The 7,229-nt window shown below is 39.6% G+C and overlaps 1 protein-coding gene across 1 annotated transcript in view; it reads left to right on the top strand.

Annotated features, from left to right (window-relative positions):
• Positions 1–4,058: 4,058 nt before the first annotated feature.
• The window catches only part of LOC116318194, a 41,580-nt gene continuing 38,409 nt past the window's right edge, over positions 4,059–7,229 (top strand). Inside the window, exon 1 of the mRNA XM_039607209.1 lies at positions 4,059–4,493. The gene's annotated coding sequence lies outside the window, so the exon portion shown is untranslated. The remainder of the gene's footprint in view (positions 4,494–7,229) is intronic.

The raw sequence follows: 7,229 nt of genomic DNA, 5'->3' as shown, positions 1-7,229 counted from the left end.
AAAAACCATTCAAACACCGTTAGATTCCTCTTCTTTTGGACATGACTGCTTCTATTTTTTTCATTTATAACATTTATCTTTTTAAAATTATTCAACTTTTTTCAACAAAAATTTCCCATGCATTTCAATGGGGAGACCCTTCAAATTCTCATTCAACTTACTCCTCTTCAAACTGTATCTACTTCCACATACATTGACGTAGAGCCATCATTCAAACTTTAAAACGAAGACAAGACATTCAACTATTCAACTTGTATTTATCTTTTCAATATCTATTATACTTTTTCTTCAGTTCCAGTTTAAGTTTCATGCTGTTTTTTCAGTCGTTTCAGAGTTTATAATGGGTGTGTATGGGACGGAATGTTGGGGCTAGAGTGAGACAGCTCAACTGCCAGAGTGAGAGGAGCAAAAAAATTAATCTTAAAATATTTTTTAAAACTGCTGCTGTGTGAGCAGCTTTTGCTCTACAGGTATGATTTTACCCTCAAAACGTAGCCATCGCTGTCCTCTTTCATCCAATGTGTTTACTATTGTACTAGGTGTTATGGTTCTTTCATAAATGTCACCAAAGCACAGCCTCCTCCCTCCAACTCCTCCATAGACTCTAATGTTAAAATGGCTCAGAAGGTTCCTTTGAAAATCAGAAGAGCATGGTGTTTTACACACTCACCACGTCCATATAATAAACTCCACAGGCATGAAAACTGAGAATTAGGTAGACTGGACATTGCTGCCGCTCACGGTGAAAGAATTTCGTCAATAGAACCTGTATTTTTCATTTGGGAGCGATTTGTTTCGGCCTGACTTTTCTGTTCATTTTAAGCAGCAAAAGTGAGGTGCATGTCTGTGAGCGTGTGTATGGAGCCATTGGGTGCAGTCACTATAGCAACCAGGCTCACACCTGCCTAACGAGCTCTGTCTCTCACTGTGCCAAGATTCATCTTAAACACTTCTCTTTCAACTGCTGCTGTGTCCACAGTGTTTGGTCTATAGCCATCATTTTACCCTCAAAACGTCGCCATCGTTGTTCTCTTTTCAACAGTGTGTCTTTCAGAGCTCAGAGATGTAAAGTTTTTAAACTGTGTGGATCCAAGTGGAAGGATGAGATTTTAGTCATTCAGTGATTCAAAGAATATGAACTTTTAATATTCATTCAGATGTTTTCTGACTCTAAATAGTCTTTTCTCATTTTTTAGGTTTTTCTAATTTACATTTAAAACATTTTCAGCTCTTTTCTAACTTCTTCTCTGTGGATGTCAGCTTTTAGCAGTTCAGCTTTAGGTGCAAATTTCTGTATTTTTCATCCCATTCAACATTTTTAACTTAAAATTCAGCAATTAATTCATTTCAGCGCATATATTCAGATTCAAGCATTCACACTGCAGTTTCTTCAGAAAATGCACTTTCTAGTTTCACATAAATGTTGTACATTCACTAATGATGAAGGTTCAGTGTTTCCTTCTTATTATTCAGTTGTTGTCAACACTCACTTGAGTTTTTAGTCCCGTGAACATTCAAATGAAAGAGCTGAGCTGTTTGTGAAGCTTCACTGTCTGACTTACTAAATCAATCAGTTTCCACTTTGAAACATGTGACAGTCTTCTGTCTGTATGACAATAATGAAATGATGTTTAATAAGAATCAAACAGTAACAATAACACAGCCATGTTAAAAGAATAAAAACATGTCACATCAACTTTAAGATAAAACAGGATCAATTGATCCATTTAAACATTAAAGGTTACTCGCTGCATTCAGGTCTGACACACAATCTGATGAAGGAGACGAGGAAACCTCTCTAGTTTGTCACCACATCAAAGTGAAGTTCATGTTATAGGTGGGATCTTCTCTGTGATAAATGGACTAAACAGCAGATTAGGCTCCACATCTGTTTCACACTGCATCAGCAGCTGAATACATGTAAACTTGTGTGACCATGTGACACACAGACTGTGCTGCTTTAACTTACAGCTGGGCTTCATTCAGTGCTGTTAGTCAGACTGATACAGATCAACAGGTTGTATATATAACACGTACTGATTCAGCAGAGACTCTACATCACACTCAGAGCAGACTGGAAATAACAGAATCAGAGAAAATGTGGCACTTACAGCTGATTTTACTCTGAAACTCTGAACATAACCTGATCTAAACCAGGCTGTGTGTTCAGCATCTGTTACCATGGTGATATAGCCAGGTACAAAGAGAGCTGGGGTCCGTTCTTCGTACCTCGCTTACTACATCCAAGATCAAATGACACATCCAAGATCAAATCATCGCGCTAACCTTGAGCTCGCTAATCCAGTTCTCCGAACACACCTGTTGTTGACGATTAGTACAGCTGGATGAAGTAATGCGAGATCACTGGGTGGCTTAAAAGGGGCTACGCATCGATAGTAGAAACATTGATCGGCAACCCTTTGATTGGTCGGCGAAGATGTCGGCGGCGCTCAGTATTTTACGGCAGCAGAGCAAGAACTCTTGATTGAGGGATATCAGGAGTTTCAGAGTTTAATTAAAACGCAAGGGAACACTGCAAAGGCTGCAAAAGCAAGGAGAGAGGGCTGGCAGAAAGTTGCTGACAAATTAAACTCGTAAGTAATTTATTATATTATATTACATTATATCCTCTTTCACATTAGAGCCACAACAGGACCCACTAGAACATGGGAACAAGTAAAAGTGAAATATAAGAATATTCCACAGAATGGTAATATTTATCACTGATATTGCTTTTTAGTCTCTTGAAAAGAGACCCTGAAATAATCAGTTTGTTTGTTTATAACAGCAACCAAGAAAAGGGCAGAGCAAATAAAGACAGGTGGTGGTCCTGCACCCCTCTGTGTGTGTGTGTGTATGTATATATATATATATATATATATATATATATATATATATATATATATATATATATATATATATATATATATATATATATATATATATATATATATATATATATATATATATATATATATATATATATAAGGAGGAGGAAGGACAGGAAGGATCCTGTCTATCCCATCTATCCCGCAATATACGCTGAATTCTGTAAACTCTCCTTATCAATCTTGCACCTTCCTTGCTCGCGTACAAACGGACAGGACATGGCTGCGACAGACTTCCCAAATCCACCTTCGCTTTTATAGTCGTGGTCTCTCATCTTGATTACACGAAGTAATTTACTATTACTACTCTAAAATATGAATTACATCTGAAATAATCAAATACATGTAATAGAATGATTACTAGTACATTTCCCTTTTTTTAGGAAATGACCTGTATGTATCTGTATGAAATCAATAAAAGAATCAAATACTGCATTATCTTTAGTTACATTGATAATATTTATTTATGGAGAAACAGTGGCGAAATATCGCTGTTGCTTTCGTATAAATGAAGCGGACATACCTGAGTGGCCGCGATCTAATCCTGTTTACATAAAGTAAACCTGCTCCCGAGCAGGTTTACGCTTACGGATCTGTTGCTATGACAGCAAGTCCCGGATGAGCTTCGGAGAACCGAATGATCCAAAATCACGCGAAATCGTCAACATTCAAATCCGGCTAACTTACTTAGCGAGGTACGAAGAACGGACCCCTGGTTTGGTGAAACTAAACACTCTGACAGGAGGCTCAACATGGTGCACTTTGTGTTTAAGACTCTTCTTCGGCAGCAGAAAATATTAATGTAATATAATTTTGCAAACTTCCAAAAGTGAATGAATCAAAATTTAAATTAATTAATTTCTTAGCACATGTTAGTAAATATGTGATTTCCACATGTGTGATGTGAGCAGCAGGTGAAACTGATGTTGAACAAGATATGAAGTGTAGATGTTGTTGTTCCACTCTGTGTGTTTTTATATTGTTGATATTTAATGTTTTACTGTCAGACAGAAAATAAAATGACAGTTACAGTTCAGTATGCAGTGATTTCACAGACAGGATTAATGTTTTTGTTGTGAGTCAGTAAGATGGAGTCCATCAGTAGTGTGTGGTTCTATTTATGCAGCTCAGATCAAATCATCACTAAATGTTTCCTTGTTGTTCCAGTGTTGATTTATGGGATCAAGATGAAGAAATCAGGTTCTTTGTGAATCTGTTCTGTGCAGCAGCAGAGAGAGAACAGCGGACAGGAGAGAAGATACTGGAGCTGTTATCATCAGTGTGCCGACATCAAAATTTCCCCTATGATAACACGAACTTGACTGATTATGGAAAGAAATGTCAGTGTGATCTCCTGCTGGATCTGTACTCCCATGTGAAGGGCTATGAGTCTAAAACAGGCTTGAGTGTCCTTCCATCATTACAGTCAGTTTTTTCAGCTCCTGTAGTCTGGTCCATAAACCTCTCAGAGAGAAAGACCTCCATCCTCCTGGAAGTGCTGAAACTCCAACCAGAGAAGAAACAAGTGAAGCTGACAGGCTGCTCACATGAAGAAAGTGAAGTGAGGAGTTTCCTGCAGTGTCTGCCTTATATCTCACAGCTCAGGTAAATTAAATGTTCTTCACATGATTAAATCTATATAAAGAAATAATTAATTTTCAAAAGGAAAATTTTTTAGACTATTTAATCCTCAGGGTTTTTTTTCATATTTGCAATATTCTGGTAATATTCCTTTTTCATTTGTTTCATATTTAAACTTTGGGGATTCAACATGATGGAATCATGTTTCAGTTTTATTGTTGCTGCTGTTATATTTGATCGACTCTTTCAGTTTCTTGTCAGTTGTCAGGGACCAAGCAGTAAGGCATAGAGGACACAGGGGCTTTAATTCAAAAATGGGGTTTAATTGACCACAAAATATGAAAAATAATTGACATCAGAATCAGAATACTTTATTGATCCCTAGGGGAAATTATTTTTCGTTACAGTGCTCCATTATAAACAAACATTAACAGAGACAGACAATACACTAACTAAGAATAGCACAATATATACAGGCATATATATACATAAAAGTCACTATATATACATAAAAGTCACTTATTAATAAATAGCTGAAAAGAACATGTGCAAGAAGGGTGTAGCTGTTGCAGTAAACAGTGTGTTAAGTGGATGAGTTGTACAGGGAGATGGCCACAGGCAGGAATGATTTCCTGTGTCGTTCAGTGGTGCTTTTCGGTAATCTCAGTCTCTCACTGAACGCGCTCCTGTGACTGACCAGCATGTCATGGAGTGGGTGGGAAGTGTTATCCAACATTGTCTTTATCTTGGACAACATCCGCCTCTCCGACACCACCTTGAGGGAGTCCAGCTTCATCCCCACAACATTACTGGCCTTACGGATCAGTTTATCGAGTCTGTTGGCATCTGCGACCCTCAGCCTGCTCCCCCAGCATGCAACAGCATAGAGGATCGCACTGGCCACAACAGACTCATAGAAAATCCTGAGCATTTTCTGGCAGATGTTGAAGGACCTCAGTCGCCTCAAAAAATAGAGACGACTCTGGCCCTTCCTGTAAAGTGCTGTGGTGTTTTTAGCCCAGTTCAGTTTATTGTCAATGTGTACTCCAAGGTATTTATAGTCCTCCACAATGTCAACATTGACCCCCTGAATTGAAACAGGGGTCAAGTGTTTCCTGGTCTTCCTGAAGTCCACTATCAATTCCTTGGTCTTTGCCACGTTGAGCTGCAGATGATTCTGCTCACACCACGTGACAAAGGAGTCGACCACAGCCCGGTACTCTGTCTCATCATCCCTGCTGATACATCCAACCACCGCGGAGTCATCAGAAAACTTCTGAAGATGGCAGGTCTCTGTGCAGTGGCTGAAGTCTGTGGTGTAGAGGGTGAAGAGGAAGGGGGAGAGGACAGCTCTCCTACTGTTGGTTGGCCTGAATCCAGTGATGGTCTTCATGCCCCTCCACACCTCTCTCATGCTGTTCTGCTGGAGTTTCCACTCCAGCTTCCTCCTGTAATTGTCCTTAGCCTCTCTGATCTTGTCCTTTAGTAACACCTGGACCTTCCTCACCTCCTCTTTATTGCCCCCTCTGAAAGCCCTCTTCTTGTCATTGAGGAGGGCTTTGATGTCCTTAGTCACCCACGGCTTGTTATTTGGGTAACAATGAACAGTCTGAGTTGGAACAATGGAGTCGGTGCAGAAAGTTATGTAGTCTGTGATACACTCAGTAAGCCCGTTGATGTCCTCGGCGTGAGGCTCACAGAGTGTTTCCTAGTCGGTCACCTCGAAACAGTCCTGTAGTTCCGTTAAGGCCTCCTCTGACCACCTCCTAACGCTCCTCGTGGTCACAGGTTCCCTCCTCACAATTGGCACATAGCGTGGGGTGAGGTGAATCAGGTTATGATCTGACCTACCAAGTGGGGGGAGGGAGGAGGAGCTGTATGCATCCTTGACATTAGCATACAGTAGGTCGAAAATTTTCTCTCCCCTGGTGGGACAGTCCACATATTGTCTGAACGTTGGTAGTGTATTGTCCACTGATACATGGTTGAAGTCACCCGAGATCACAATAAAGGCACTCGGGTGCTGAGTCTGTAACCGGGCTATGGCAGAGTGGATAGTGTCACATGCAGCTGTGGGGTTAGCAGAGGGAGGAACATAAACAGCCACCAAGATGACATAAGAGACATACCAACACTTAAACAGTCAGATCAACAAAAGAGGGCAACTCAATAAACTGAACTCAAAATAACATCTAACAAAATGCAAACAAACACAAGACAAACTGACTTCCTGAAATGACACATGTGGGAACTTAAATACTAGTTTCGCTAAACCAAATGACAGACAAGGGGGGAAACAAAATGCCTGCAATATAACCAAGTAACACAAAACTATTAAATAAACTTGAAACACCCACCACACAATGTAGCATGTGGTTTAGTCCAGTTAGGCCGTCAGTAGTACTTCAGATCCCACAGCACTTTGCCAACCAGAAAGGAGAAGCCAAAACATCAGGTAACTCAAACAAAGAAAGATGTATTAATATAACATAAAACAGAACTTTAACCTTGCATGTTTGCACTCCATGTAAACAATGGAAAGTGTGATTGGAAAAAAATTTATTTAATAACGAAGCAATATATTGGGCAATAATTAATATATATTTAAAGTAGTGACTGCAAATGAAACTAAAGTGGAGCAACTAGTGGTGAGGTGTGGAGCTTACCATGTATGGCCATCACATCAGTAAACTGAAAAGCATTTCTAAATGAAAGGAAACTGATTTTCACAGTTAGCTGTGTTTGACTGCAGTGAACTTC

The sequence above is a fragment of the Oreochromis aureus genome, linkage group 23 (genome assembly GCF_013358895.1).
Source record: "Oreochromis aureus strain Israel breed Guangdong linkage group 23, ZZ_aureus, whole genome shotgun sequence".
Classification (NCBI taxonomy): Eukaryota; Metazoa; Chordata; class Actinopteri; order Cichliformes; family Cichlidae; genus Oreochromis; species Oreochromis aureus.
This window is presented reverse-complemented; position numbering and strand designations above follow the sequence as displayed.